The sequence below is a fragment of the Hydra vulgaris genome, chromosome 03, assembly GCF_038396675.1.
Source record: "Hydra vulgaris chromosome 03, alternate assembly HydraT2T_AEP".
In the NCBI taxonomy this organism is placed as follows: domain Eukaryota; kingdom Metazoa; phylum Cnidaria; class Hydrozoa; order Anthoathecata; family Hydridae; genus Hydra; species Hydra vulgaris.
In genome coordinates this window covers 38,958,969-38,960,000 of record NC_088922.1, presented here as the reverse complement: position 1 = coordinate 38,960,000, position 1,032 = coordinate 38,958,969, and positions in this window count along the sequence as shown.

The following is a 1,032-nucleotide window of genomic DNA, read 5'->3' as shown; positions in this document are numbered from 1 at the left end:
GAGGTAAAAGAAAAAAAAAAAAAGGTTGTGAAATTGTCCAGTTCTCAAAATGGCTTTTTGTAAATTAGATCATAAATCAAAGAAAAATGTTTGCATATAACATAATTTTTAATTTGGATATTGCATAAAAAAGTTCTGAAAATTCTAAATTAATTTTTATTTTTGCTTAATAAATTTAGTTTAATAATATATTTTATTTAAATCTTGTTTTTTTTTTTTGTTTTTTTTCAACATAAATAATTCTTGAGTAATAAAACATAAGTATGTTCTTATTTAATCTCAATAAAGCCACTTTATAAAATAAAATCTAAACCATTAGTTTTAATATTAAATGATTATAATTTAGCTTTTTCTCTGTTTTTAAATTCTGTTTGAAGAACTTTTATTTTGTTAATGGGATCTTTCTGTCAAGTAAGAAAGTTAGAGTTTTTAATCTTGAATCTTTTACTTTTTTTTTGTTTTAGCTTTTCTGTAAGAGCTTTTAGATATAAGTAAGGAACTTAACTATGAGTTAGTTAAAAATTTCTAGGAGCTTTTAAATAAATTTTTTTTGGTTTTATTAAATATTAATGACTTAAGAATATATATACTTATAAAAAAATTTCATTGAGCTCAACAAAATTTGATTTTTTTTTCAAAAATATTCAATCCACTTATGGATGAATCTAATCTTTAAAGGTGATTTGCTAGATGTCTTTAACCTTAAAAAAATAGAAACAGGTTTCTTAAAAATTAGTGCCAATGTTGTAAATATGTATTTGACTTCATTGAACCTTTGTTGTTCCATATCTTTAACTTTCTCTTCAATGAGATATTGTTTCGGATAAGTTAAAAATTGACCGATTTGCGCCAGTTTTTAAGGGTGGGCCCTACTTCAACTACATTTCCGACTACAGACTAATTTCCACCATGCCTTGCATCTTGAAATTACTTGAACGTCAAATGTAAAACATTTACCAATGAACGGAATATTGTACAAAAAACAATTCGTTTTCAAAAAAAATTTAACATTCAGTAGTTGCATTATTCGAT